At 45.0% G+C, this 14,001-nt stretch overlaps 1 pseudogene; it reads left to right on the forward strand.

The window, feature by feature from the left end:
* The first annotated feature begins 349 nt into the window (after positions 1-349).
* LOC140721651 (uncharacterized) overlaps positions 350-14,001 on the forward strand; it is a 29,318-nt pseudogene continuing 15,666 nt past the window's right edge.

Below are 14,001 nucleotides of genomic sequence, written 5' to 3' on the forward strand. Positions count from 1 at the left end.
CTGCACATTTTCTCTTGTTTGTGATTGGAGGTAGAACAAAGGTGATTTTCTCAACTGGTGATGTAAAAGATTTTGTTCCCTTTCTCCGAGTTCCTAATCCTTACATGTAGATAGCTGGAGCTCAGCTCTGTCTGAGAGATCCATCGGTTCCCATTCCCTCATCAACTGGAAGCTCCCCGGAGCTCGTGTACGGATCGTTGGGCTGAGAGAGAGGGAAAAGAACAGAACTGTCCCGGGGTTACGGTGATCCGGAGTCCAGAGCAATTGCCCCGAATTTGGGGCTGAAAGAACGAGCCACGATTTCTTTCTTACCTGGAGCCGAAATCCTGAGGCCTTTTGTGTACTGCGCATGCGCGATATTCCGGGCACCCGCAATCCTGACGCCTGCGCATTCGATCGGTGCTTCAGTGACGGCGAAAATTGTGACGCAGAGCATTCCGGGTAATCACGGTGCCATTAAAAGTTTCTGCAAGCTCCGGTTCCATGCCTATAACCTCAGGTTTTTTATTGTGTAGAAAACTCAGCAGCTCTTTTAACGCAAAAATACAGCTCCCATAAACAATGTACTTAATAACAGCAACCTTTCCGCATGTCTAATGCCGAAGGAGAACATTCTTACAAATGCAGTTTGGAAACACAGGAGATTCTGCTGTTGCTGGAAATATAGAAACGCACACACACAAAATGCAGGAGGAACTCTGCAGTTCAGGCAGCAGGTAAGCAGAGGAGTACACAGTCTAGACATTGTACTAGACATTGTCTAGGCATTGTACCAGTCTAGACAAGGGGGTCAGCCTAAACGTTGTCTATTTATTCCTCTCTGCACTTGCTGCCTGATCTGATAATTTCCACCAGTATTTTGCAGAAATTAACCATCCTTTTGCTTTTCGATCGACCAGTTTCAAAATGTTTCGGATCTTTCATTTGTAGCCACATCCTGCTGGTCTGATTCCTCTTCTTCCTACTCCTTGTAAATCCTAAGCCCTATCTCTTTCTGGAGCCCCAAAGCCCTGACTCAAGCTGGCAACTCGTTGATTTCTGACTCTGTTCCATTGAAAATCCACTCTCTAGTCTGCTGTCAGAGTTTGGAGGCGCATTGCAACAACCCAGCTGTCTGAGGCACAATCCTTTGAAATGAGTGACAATGACACAAAACTTTGAAAAGAGCAGGGAAGAAGGAGTTTAACCACCTTAGTCCAGAGCCCTGAAGAACGTTAAAACCACAGTAAGCTCATCTGAAATGGCTAAATGAGGGGGCATGGTTTTAAGGTGCTTGGAAGAAGTTGCAAAGGATATGTCAGAGGTAAGTTTTTCCACACAAAGTGTGGTGGGTGTGTGAAATGCACTGCCGGTGACAGTGTTGGAGTTGGATACAATAGGGTATTTTAAGAGATTCCTAGATTGTTACATGGACCCTAAAAAAATTAGAGGGCTATGCGGTAGGGTAATTGTAGGCAGTTTCTGGTTGGCACAACATTGTGGGCTGAAGGGCTTGTGATGTGTTCTAGATTTATATAATTCCTTGAAATTCAAGGGAAATCTTTTCTCTGACCGAGTTTTGACTAGTTGCAACCTGTCATCACCGAGCGAGTGAGGGGGGAGCGGCAGGGATAGATTTTAAAATACTGATATGGAACAGAAACATGGGCAGGGACAAGATGGGCCGAGTGGCCTCATTAGTATACATTGTGAGTGTGGTAGAGACAGTAAGTACCTGAGAAACGGGATTTGATACAGAACCGATTTATCTTTCACAGTTCCACTATATTAAACACCAGTCTAGTTCAAGGCTAACATCAGCAGAACAGACTCCTCCAATGCTCAGTGACCAGGGTTCAGTCCTGGTTGCGACAGCAGCAACAAGAACTGCAGAATCTGACAGTAACAGTCCCTCATGATCCTGCAGCTGCCTTCAGTCACCGTGAAGGTTAAACAGAGCTGATTTGAACTTCCCCCCTGATGTGAAGTTGCTGGTGTTGCCGCAGCTGGGATGATTGAGTAAAACTCTTTGCTCACTCCGGACAGAAATGTGGCCTCTATTTATTTTCAAATCACTGGAGCATCACAAGGTGGGTTAACTGAATGACTCGCTTCACCCACACGGAGCTGGTGAACGGCCGACTGAATCCATTCCAAAATGAGACCCAGTGAATGATGTCACAATGCTGCAACGTCATGGCAATGTATCCTATCAGATCACGGACATGGACACGTGTTCGGTTTCTCCTTGTAGCGAGTGGGGCGCTGTCTTCTCCAGCATCTCCGCCTCCACAATGAAGGATCGGTGGCATTCAAGCGCTGGTAAACTGGCAGATACAGTGGAACCAACGTGCTGTTGTGTTTGAGATTCCCATACACAAAAAGTGTACAGAAGTTTCTGCACTTTTAAAAGTTTACAACGCACGTCAGTGGGTGAAGGACAACATTTCAACTCAGATAATTTTAGTCTCCATGGTGCCTTCAGAAAGAAAGCAGTCACAGTTCAAAACAATTTGGAGGAACAAGACTTCACCTTCTAACTGGCCACAGTTCCGGCATCAGGCACAATATCAAACTCTCTGCTTCCCTCTGAATCGAAATGATCATTCCTCCCCTTCATCAGTCTATGACTTGGCTCAGTTTGTCTGTCTCCTTCCCATTCTGAGCATGCGCCACACACCCACTGAGATCACATTTTATTTACACGGCTGCGACTGGAGACTTTCTGATTATTATGTCCCTCATGGCATCTGTCGGAGGTAAACAGAGTCAGCAATGCTATTGAACCTCAGGGGTAGGTGATTAGGCTTTTTCATTGGAGATCGATAAACTGCCGGTAGTGTGTGTCTGGATGAGTGGGTCGTTTTCAGACTGGAAGGAGGTAGCGTTTGGAGTACCCCAGAGATCAGTCCCTGACCACAGTTGTTCACAGTTTAATGTCCTGGCGGAGGCAGCGAGATGTGAGATGTCCCAGTCTGCTGGTGACGCAGAACGAGTGGAGTTGGGGAACGGGAGGCTATTCACATGCAATTTCATAGCTTTGCAATCAGTACATAGTGCTTTGTTGAGACTGTACCTGGAATATGGTGTAAAATCCGGCTCCCCATACTAACACGGGTTAGACAGACTAAAGAACAAACTGCCGGAGGAACTCAGTGGGTCAGGCAGCATCTGCGGAGGGAAATGGACCGTCAACATTTCGGGCCGAGACCCTCCCTCTGGACTGAGAGTGGAGAAAATAGTCGGAGAAAAGAGGTGAGGGGTGGGGATGGGGCAAGAGCTGGGGAGTGAGAGGTGGGTCCAGGTGAGGGGGAGGTGGAAGTTGGAAATACTGACAGGGGTGGGAGGTGAGTGTTTGGGGCAAAACCGGGCTGCAGAAGATGTAAATTAATTCCACAGAGGATTAACAAAGAGGTTAGAGCGTATTTGTTATAGAGAGTGCAATGAAGATTCACCAGACTGATCCCTGGAGTGGTGTGTCATCATATGAAGAAAAATCAAATGCGATAACCCTTTCATTTAGAGAACCGAGAACTGAGAGGTGAACACATTGAAATGCACAACATTATTACCAGTTGAACCAGGAATCCCAGTCTCTGAAAACGGGGGTGGACTGTCTGGGATTAAGATGAGGGGAAATGTCTCTACACCGAGGGTGATGAATGTCTGTAAATCCCCACTACAGAGGGCGGTGAAGACTCTGTGACCTTCCTCGCATAAAACAGAGGCCGGCAGATGTGTGGGGACTGAAGGAATCGAGGAAACGAGGATCGGGCCGAAAGACATGGCTGAGATGGGAGATCAGTCGCCATCTTGTTGCTAGTTAGAGGGGCTGAATTGTCTCCTCGTGCTGTTTCTCACTTGATGTTTCAGTTCCTGTCCAGTGAGGCTCTGGAGAAATGTGAATAGAAATGAGTGTTTATAAACAAAACTGATTTAAGTGAAACCTGCATATTTCCGGTTTGGGTCTGAATTTTGTGTCTGGGGTGGGAATGGAATGCCTAACTCTGTAACCAGTAGGGTGGAGGGGTGGGGACGGGGAAGATATAGAGGGAAAATTAAAAATGTATCTGACGTAAACATGAAATAATGTGGGAAGTAATGAATTAACGTGGGGAAATGAAGCATGGGTCGGGCAGAGTGTGAGGGAAGAGGAGCAGAGTCACTGGGTCACATGGGCGACCCTCCACCGTCACCTGAACCCGTTTTACCGCGTATCCGCAGTATCTGCGGGTTTGTTTCCGAGGCTCCGCCCGTTTGACGCGCTGACGACATCGCGCAAGCTCAGTCCTTGATGGTCGGTGTTTCTCTCGTTCTTTGTGGAAGCGGGTCGGTGGAGGGATCGGAATCGGAATCGGCAGTGGGTCTTTGCTCTTCGGGGCGTGGAGCCGGGGACGGATTATTCTCTGCCGGGCGACACCAACAATTTCCCTTCGGTGAGTACTGGAGCCGGTCTCGAGAGCGGAGTTCTGATGTCCCGTAAACTTTCCCCAACCCAAACAAGAGAAAATCTGCAGATGCTGGAATTCCGAGCAACACGTACAAAATGCTGGGGGAACTCAGCAGGCCGGGTAGCAGCTAGGAAAAGAGTACAGTTAACGTTACCGGCCGAAACCCTTCGGCAGGACTGGAGAATAAAAGGTGGGGGTGGGGAAGGGAGAAGGAAACACAAGGTGATCAGTGAAACCTGAAGGGGGAGGGGATGAACTTTCCCGAACTGGCGGCCTCGCCTCGCTTCCTTCACAGAATCTGCCGGGGTCGGTCCGGGTTGTGAGACCTTCACACCGAACCGTCTGAGATGAGCCGCCGCTCAGCCCCTGTTGTTCCGGTCCGATTAGCAGGATGACGTTAAACATGTTTCTATATTGTTACTGACAGAGAATTGCATATTTATGTTCCGTGTGTTATCTGAATGTACTTGCCTGTGATGCTGCTACACGTCAGTGTTTCTCTGTGCCTGTACCTACCCGTACTTTCTCACTTGGCAACAAATTCTACTGGACTTGAGAAAGCGCAGTGAGATTTGATTAGTGATGATCACCTTGGCAGCTCGGTGAGTGGAATGTCGGGAGACAGGACTCTGTTAAATGCAAAACCCTGAGCAGTGTCGATGATCAGAGGGATCTTCAGACTCATCGCTGCCTGAAAGATCTGCACAGATTGATCGGGTGGTTAAGAAGGCAAATGGCATGATAGTCTTTATTATTTGAAGCATTGAGTTCAAAAGTCGGGAAGTTGTGTTGCAGCTTTATAAAACTAGTTAGAGCACATCTGGAGTGTTTCATACAGTTCTGGGCGCCCCCACTCTCGGAAGGATGTCGGGGCTTTGGAGAGAGTGTGGAAGAGGTTTACCAGGATACTGCCTGGATTAGAGGGCATGACCTATAATGAGAGTTTGGACAAATTTGTTTTGTTTTCTCCAGAGCGGCGCTGGCTGGGGTGAGACTGGATGGACGTTTATAAGATTGCCAGAGGAACAGATAGAGTGAAATACGAAATCTTTACCTAGGGGTTGAAATGTCCAATACATTTAAGGTGAGAGGAGATGTGAGGGGCAAGTTTGTGGCAGACATCCTACCATGCAAAAACTAATTTCAGGGATGTAGCAGCACCACCCCCACCCCTCACAACCCCATAAGTCCTCACCTCCCCCCATCGACCTCCAAGTGTGTATGCATACAGGAGATTTGATTATGAAAGAGCACAACAATTTATTAGATCACATATTGAATCTATTTACACACACACACATATATGTATATATGTGTATATATATATATGTGTGTGTATATATATGTATATGTGTGTGTATATATGTATGTATATATATATATATATGTTCCTTGTAGAGTATTTTGTAGGCAGTCTCAATGTTAATAACTAAATACTAATGTAAAGAGCTTTTCTATTTTGCAAACATTCCTTACTCTGTGATGTGGCTTGCTTGGCAAATTAGAGCATTTTGCCAGAAGTTTTAACCTCACAGCATTCTGTATTAATGAAATTGTTAATTTTGCAAGACATCAGATTCACAAGTGTTTTGTGAGACAGCAGACTTCTGAATTCTGTCTTAATGTGACATGCCATTCTGAGTGCAATTTCTACTTCACAATCAGAATTTGGCAGCACCAAAATCAGCTTTATCAACTGGCAGAGCTCTTTGAATCTCAACTGTCCTGTGCTCACAGATTTTACTTTGGACAGCTTCCGTCAGAACTAATCAACTGGCAAACTTTTGTAGTTTGGCACCAGTCCTTCAAGGTTAGTTGAGACACTGAACAGAACCGATGGACAATAAAAGAGAGAGAGAGGTCGACTGTAAAGCCCACCCACAGAGAAAACTGATAGGTCTACTTAGCACAAAGAGAGACTAATCAGGATGTCTCTCTCCCTCTTGCTGGCTCACTCTCAAAAAGATAATTTCCCGGATATTATATATAATTTCTGGGCATCAGGGAGCCGCTGTCAATATGTGGGAGACTCCCAGAACTTCTGGGATAGGTGAGATGTCTAGAGTGGGAGGTTAGTTGGGGTGATCTGCTTGGGTTGGGAGTCCCCACCGGTTATGTGTTCACATTTGCCCCTCCCATTTAACTGCAGATGGGCAGCATCTGCGTGTCTGTTTCTGCCCCGCCCTCTGGATGATGTAACAATCATTGCACACATGCTCACAGTCTTCAGATGGATGGTGATTTCCTTTCCGCTCAGTGCTGAAGTGGATCGTCTGCGGGATCGGGAGGGATCCTCACTTCTTGGATCACGGTCTGTGGGTTGAAGATATCACTTTCCCATCGGTGAGTATTGAGACCGATCCCGAGCGGGGAGATCCGATGTTGGCCGTGAGCCCCGAACTGAGGGCGAGTTACTCATTTATTTTCCAGTTATCTGGGCTCATCAAAAATATGTCGGCTTCACTGAATCTGCATTGAATGATCCAAACCAGGAGCCCAGGCTGTCTTTTTCTGCAGAGTTGAAATGGAAGTCCTGCCGACAGGTCACGTGAGGCTGTTTACTGCAGATCTGTCCCACCCTCTGCTTTGTGACATAAGATCATGTGGTGTGTGCACACAGTTCCCAGATGGGTGGTGATGCTTCCTCCATGTTGTGTTGGGGAGATCTGATGTTGGCCACTGAGTCCTGTTAACTTCCCCCAACTCACCTCGCTTCCTGAGGCTCCTTGCATTTGTCCTGAGCTTTATGGCTGTTGTGTCTTCTCCCTGATTGGGGTGGGTGAAAAAGGAGAACATCCCAGATTGTGGGGATCGTGTGAATAGTCAGAAGCATTTTCCCAGGGCTGAAATGGTTGCCACAAGAAGACACAGGTTTACGGTGCTGGGGAGTAGGTATAGAGGAGATGTCAGGGGTAAGTTTTTTGCTCAGAGAGTGGTGAGTGCTTGGAATGGGCTGCCAGCAACGGTGGTGGAGGCGGATACGATAGGGTCTTTTAAGAGACTTTTGGATAGGTACATGGAGCTTTGAAAAATGGAGGGCTATGGGTAAGCCTAGCAATTAATGTAGGGACATGTTTGGCACAACTTTGAGGTCCGAAGTGCCTGTATTGTGCTGTAAAATTTCTATGATACTATGTTTCTATTTTTGATTTCAATGCCTGCTTTACCAAGGGACTAGGAAGTCTAGAAAGAGATCTTTGAGGGGAGAATGGATTCTGTAATATGTTGTTTAGTATCCAAATGTCTCTGCTGTTCCTCACAGTCATGGGCAGAGTTGTTACCATGCAGAGCATGAAGTGTCCGGATGGGAAACTTTCTACAGTGTGTTGATAAAAAATTGGTGAGGGTCAAAGTATATATGGCAAAGTTCTTGCTGTTTGTTTAAACTTTGTCATTTTAGAATATTTTATACAGTAGTATGTACTATTCATTCAGTATCTGTGTATTGCTGGAGGATCATCAGTGATTGTCCTTGAACCCTTCTCCCACCTGGTTCCATCTGCTCATTCCCAGCCCATCTTGTTCAACCTCTGTCCAGTCTCTCTCTCCCCCAGCTTCAGTGATGTATATCAAGCATCTGGGGCAAACTTGGTCCACCCTATATCCCACTATCTCGATGTTATATATCAGCAATCTTTCTTCTAACCCTTGTCTTCATTGTGAAATGTACTTTTGCACCTTTGGTCTTGCTGAGTTATTTCCAAAATTGGTTTTTGTAAGCTGGAATGCCAGATGGTCATCAGGTACCAGTTCTGTTGTGCATTGTTTTCAAACTGTGACTGTCAGCAAAGAGTACTGGAAGAGTTGGTACTTGGGCTATAATCCCGTGATCGGCATTCCCAGCATATGGAACTGTCGGTGTTTTGGCTTTGAGATTGGTTAGTGCTTCTATAGATGGCGCTGGATGGTCATCCTTCTGAAATGAAGCAGAAATTTTGAGCAGCTGGATATTGGTTGTAGGGAAATCCCTGATTGCACTACCCAGTGTGAGATGCAGGGACATTGTGTGAGAATCTCAGGGTCGGTGAGTGGCAGATTCAGTTGTGTGACTCTGTGAGGATGGGTCCTGGGATATCACAGTTTTTGATCCAGGTAAAATGGACCTGGGGATCGAGCTGCTTGGGCTTATGAGGTGTTGAATGAGTATTTCTTGTTGGGATCAAGCGTTTGTTACTGGAGTTCCTTTGGAAGCAATGACTGCTAATCTGAGGAGAGGATTAGTTCCCATTCCATTCTCACAGGGACAGGCTGTGAGTAAATGGGCTGTTTCATGTTTACAACAGTAGAAAAAGACCACTTCCCATTCCATTCTCACAGGGACAGGCTGTGAATAAATGGACTGTTTCATGTTTACAACAGTAGAAAAAGACCATGAGTATTGTGTTCAATCTATGTTTGGAAATCTCCCCCCCCCCCCCCCCCCCCCACTGTCACAAGTCTGTCACTCGGTGGAAGTCAAGTTGCTGGAGATCTGCACTAAAAACTGAAAATGTTTTGAAGTCATTCTGACAAAATGTTATAAACCTGAATTGTAAAGACTGTTCCTCTCCCCACAGCTGTTCCTTACCTGCTGAGCATTTCTGGTAATTCCAATTTCTTTTTATTACACTCACCCTGGAATGGTTTATATTTCTTGAAATGGACCTGTTTTAACCTGGAAATGGATCATTCTGTGATAGTAGAACAGTAAAGAAAACACAGCTTTTACCTGTAACATAATCCTGGTACCAATCCGTCTGTTCTTCCTGGAAATGTGTTCAGTACAGTTGTTGCTAATGAGGTTTAGAAGAGTAATCTCAGGAATGACTGGCTTTATGTATGAGGAGTATTTGATGGTTCTGGACCTGTGCTCAATGGAGTTCAGAGGGACAGTGGGGGGTGATTGGGGAAAGTATGGTTAAGTAAACCTACTGAATGCTGAAAAGCCTGGATACAGTGGACACAGAGAGGATGTTTCCATTAGATGGAGAGCCTGTGATCTGGCAGCACAGTCTCAGAATAAAGTTGTTCCCTTTAAAACTGAGAATTATTGTTTTGTTGAAAAGATGTCTGATCTATGTAATTTGTTGCTGCAGAGGTTGGTTGAGGCTGCCATTTGGGTATATCTATGACAGAGAGTAATATACTCATGATTGCTAAGTAGTTTCAGGGTTACAAATATGGTGTTGGAATGAAAATCAGCCATGTTTTCATCTGCCCAGTGGTGGGGCAGACCAGCTGGATCGAATCACCTAATTCTGTTCCTGTGTCTTATGTCTTACCATGACTGAATGATGGCTCCTTCTTATCCCATATCGTTTTGTGACGTGTGAGGGACAATGAAAAATTGTTCACTGAGATCATTATATCTGCCTTCAACGTTTAAATTTCAGTGAGTTTTGTTGTTAGTAACATTAAGCAGAAACGTTTGGTTCTCTTTTCTATTAAAGTGCTTCATTATCTTTCATGTTAAAGTTAGACCTGCGGTGAGAGATTTATTGGAAGAAAAACCCCAACTGGAAGCAAAGCACGACTGAAGACGAGGGAACATCAACAAGTGAACCAGCCCGAGGATTGAGAGCATCAACTGGAGAGAACCCATCTGACTCAGAGAATCCAGTGATTCAGTCAGGAGAAAGTTTGGTGAGTCTCATTTACTCAAACACTGGTCCTTTAGACATTACATACCTGTAAATGGAAGGTAGGAAACAGTTGGAGTGAGACTGAATGTGCCTAGAAGAACCAGTTATGCCTCTGTCAGATCCAGTTGCAATTACTCCAGGTCTGGTAATGTGCTTCCAGCAGCCCAGCCCTTTTAAAACCACTCCCGTTCTGTGGAAGTCGAATCTGGAAAAAGTCACTCAGAGACCGTATAACTACAAACTCTTTACTCCAAGCACCTGGGGCTTACTCAGTTAGTCGCTCAAACAAGAACAGTCTATGACTGTTCCCACCCAATCCACTAACTGACTAACAATTCCCCTTACACCACAGATATATCTGTCCAGATACCCACCACACAAGGCAGGCTGGAGGCAAAGTTATTTACTATATTAAAGATAAATTACAAAATAGTCATAATGGCTTACACACATAGAACAGACTGAAGCTGTCCTATCTCTACACATGAGTGCACAATTCAGATAAACATCCAGAAACCCTAGCTAGCTACCCTCAAGAAGAAATATGGCTCAGCATGGCTTAGTACATTGGCTGATCATCAGCAATTTCTTTCAGAAGAACAGGCGGCTATTGTTTAAGGAAGTGTTAACCCTTTTACATACTTTACCACTCCCTCCTTTTGATCATTACATGATCAACAAAGCAGTAATTTTTTCACAGAGAAAGCAACAGTGTACAGCATTGACTTATCAATGGATAAAAACAGTGCACAACAGTAATTATAACAATGATATGCACAACTATTAAGCCATAATGCAATATCATGCCTCACATATTACCAAACAGGCCTTCAAATACTACCATTTCGAACCTTCGGTGAGCCTGTGTAAATCCTACCCTACTTTCTTGATGCTGTCAATCTCCGTGGCAGTGTGCTCGGAGAGGGATGTAATGTTAGACTCATCAGGGATATAGGTGCAGCATTCTGTGTCAATAATAACACAGGTTCCCCCTTTCTCAGCTTGGATAAAATCTAAAGCCATACGATTCTGTACGACTGTTTGCCGGATTGCATTCATTTCAGTGGATATTTCTGTTACTTGGGCCTGCGTTTCTGTCAGGGCCTCTGCAGTATTGTGGCCAGCTCAAGTGCTGTAGCCAAATTGATTATCTTTCGTGGATTCCTGGCTACTCCATAGGAGAGAAAAGTGATCATCCAAAATCGCTCAGTCTCAGTTGTTCCTCTCGGCTGCTGGGCACCTGCAAGTATGGTCAGGATGCATGCTTCCCAGTCTAGGAAGTTCTGTTTGGTGGGAGCCTGAGATACCATCCCTGAAAACACTGACAGTCACAGTCATCTCTGACTGGACCCCAGTTCCGCATCTCTCTTCCCCGGGTGGCATTTGTGAAAGCCTAGGCTGAGAGTTCCTCACTCTGGTTGAGCGGGATTACTGACATTGGAGTCATAATTTTACTATGCTGCGGAATTTTGGCACAAACCTAGCAGGCCCCTAGTTCTACCTGTTCTAGTTCTACCTGCATCGGTGTGACAGAGACACAGATATGTGTTAACATGGGGACCCCGGATGCTGGGGTGATCCCTCTTAAAGACATAAACACGAACACCACTGTTACATACCTGTAACAATTTAAATGAACCAGCAGCAATAGACCACACATGGAGTCTGGTTTTGATGTTAACACCACTATCTTTATTTGTATCTACTTATAATATAACAACTTAAGCAAAACAATCAAAAGGGACCTTGGGGTTCAAATCCATACATCCCTCAAGGTTGCTGCACAGGTTGATAGGGTGGTTAAGAAGGCCTATGGTATGCTAGGCTTCATTAACAGGGGGATTGAGTTCAAGAGTAGAGAGGTCATGTTGCAACTCTGCAAATCTCTGGTGAGACTGCTCTTAATGTTTAATTCTGGTCAACTCATTATAGGAAGGATGTGGACGCTATGGAGAGGGTGCAGAGGAGATTTACCAGGATGTTGCCTGGTTTGGAGAACAAGTCATATGAATCAAGGTTAGCAGAGCTGGGACTTTTCTCTTTGGAGAGTAGAAGAATGAGAGGGGACGACAGAGGTCTACAAGATTATGAGAAGCATAGACAGGGTGGATAGTCAGTATCTGTTTCCCAGGGCAGCAATAGCAAATACCAGAGGGCATATGTACAAAATTAAGGGAGGGAAGTCTAGGGGAGACATCAGTGGTAAGTTATTTTACACAGAGGGTTGTGGGTGCCTGGAATGACTTGCCAGGGATGGTGGTGGAGGCTATAACATTAGGGCTATTTAAGAGCCTCTTGGACAGGCACATGGATGAAAGAAAAATACAGGGTTATGTGGTAGTGTGGATTTAGTACATTTTTTAAAGGATTATATGGGTCGGCACAACATGGAGGGCTGAAGGGCCTGTACTGTGCTGTAGTGTTCTATGGTTAAAAGTGTTATGTGTCTACATATGTGTAAATATAACTCCCAAACCATTGAGCTCAGGGAATACCAAGCTTATAGTCTTAAGATGGTAAAGTATGAAAGTTCAGCTCATCCACGGAATAAATGATGAGAGAGAGATATTTGTAATTGAAGGTGAATGTCGAGAGTAGGCAATTGCTTCCAATTCCACAAGTTCCACGGTGGTAAAACAGGATAACAGTCGCCGAAGATCTTATCCGTCTTTGTTCCAAATCCACATATGAATTATCACCAAAACTAGCTGATAACAGGGGTACCGTCTTCAAAGGGAACTACCACCCAGGCAAGGGTTAACACACAGGTAGATTCCACAAGGTACTCCCAATCCAGATCCAACACACAAAGTATAACTGACAGTGATTTCCACAGAATACCTTTCTCATAAGTGGTTGCCACATAACACACCCGAATCCAGTTAAGGGTTAACAAAAGTGGTAGCCATGGGATATTCCATCAAAATCCCCATATGGATTATAGGAATTATCACCAACAGTGATTTGTCACGGGCTACCCTGTACAAGTGAATTACCACCCCCAGGCAAGGGTTAGCACAAGTGGTCTTCACAGGTTACTGCCAAACGTAAAGATCCACTCCAGTGGATCAAACAAAGTGACAATCACACATTCAACAGACAATAGACAATAGGCGCAGAAGTAGACTATTCAGCCCTTCGAGCCTGCACCGCCATTTTGAGATCATGGATGATCAATTCCTTATCAAAGAAGATGTTCTATAGGTCAGTTGTGGAGAGCACCCTCTTCTTTGTGGTGGCGTGTTGGGGAGGAAGCATTAAGAAGAGGGACACCTCACGTCTTAATAAGCTGGTAAGGAAGGCGGGCTCTGTCATGGGCCAAGTATTGGAGAGTATAACATCGGTAGCTGAGCGAAGGGCGCTGAGTAAGCTACGGTCAATCATGGAAAACCCTGAACATCCTCTGCATAGCACCATCCAGAGACAGAGAAGCAGCTTCAGCGGCAGGTTGCTATCGATGCAAAGCTCCTCAGACAGGATGAAGAGATCATTACTCCCCAATGCCATTCGGCTTTACAATTCAAACGCCAGGGGTAGGATATGTTAAAGTGCTAGGGTCAGGACTGAGCTTAAGTTACCATTCAATGTATTTCTTAGTAAACTATTTAAGAACTTTTTAAAAGCTATTTATGAATGCTTTTTGAGAGGGTGATTTTAGATGCATATTTATATTGAGTTAAGAATTGTATGTAATTAGTTTTGCTACAATAAGTGTATGGGACATTGGAAAAATGTTGAATTTCCCCATGGGGATGAATAAAGTATCTATCTATCTATCTAATTCCCAGTTCCTGCCTTTTCCCCATATCCTTTGATTCCCCTATCCATAAGATACCTATCCAGCTCCTTCTTGAAAGCATCCTGAGAATTGGCCTCTACTACCTTCCGAGGCAGTGCATTCCAGACCCCCACAGCTCTCTGGGAGAAGAAGTTTTTCCTTAACTCTGTCC

The sequence above is a fragment of the Hemitrygon akajei genome, unplaced genomic scaffold (assembly GCF_048418815.1).
Source record: "Hemitrygon akajei unplaced genomic scaffold, sHemAka1.3 Scf000059, whole genome shotgun sequence".
NCBI lineage: Eukaryota > Metazoa > Chordata > Chondrichthyes > Myliobatiformes > Dasyatidae > Hemitrygon > Hemitrygon akajei.